Below are 645 nucleotides of genomic sequence, written 5' to 3' on the forward strand. Positions count from 1 at the left end.
CGTGTCGTCCTCGATCTGCTGCGTTTCGCCGCGTTTTCACATTTTCTTTGCTCCTTTCTTTAAACCTGTAATAATGATATTAAATCAAAACTCTTCACTTTATCACAAAATAGAGATTACAACAAATATAATAATTAAGTGCTATCTAATTAAAAAATAATTGTTTACATAATGAGTATACAAAATTTATAAAAAATAAAAAGCAGAAAAATGAAATACTTGTCAGTAATTCTGAAACCGACTTCAGCAGCTACTTAACACTATAATGAACTCAGATGGACGCTCAACGATGCTGCTAATTGGCACGTAAATTAAACTGACAAACGCACCCTTGCTGATGATAAGGCGGCGTTTATGCAATTAGTTATTTGCATAATGCAGCCGCTAGATGCGGTTTTTAGTTGCCTGTAGAACTGTTGGCTGAAGATGAAGTCTAACCTAAGCCCACGTTGCAATATAAACAGAATGATGGACCGTTAAATACTACCAATAAGGAAAGGGACTTATTGAAATGCAAAAACTGACTATGAACATTTAACTTCAGTCAATCATATAAACTTATTCTGACAAAAGAACCGCCATAAACAAAAACAAAATTGGGACTTAGAACAAAAACCCCCCAGCCGATATTTCCTGAAAAATTTT

The sequence above is a fragment of the Trichinella spiralis genome, assembly GCF_000181795.1.
Source record: "Trichinella spiralis strain ISS 195 chromosome Unknown Scfld2, whole genome shotgun sequence".
In the NCBI taxonomy this organism is placed as follows: domain Eukaryota; kingdom Metazoa; phylum Nematoda; class Enoplea; order Trichinellida; family Trichinellidae; genus Trichinella; species Trichinella spiralis.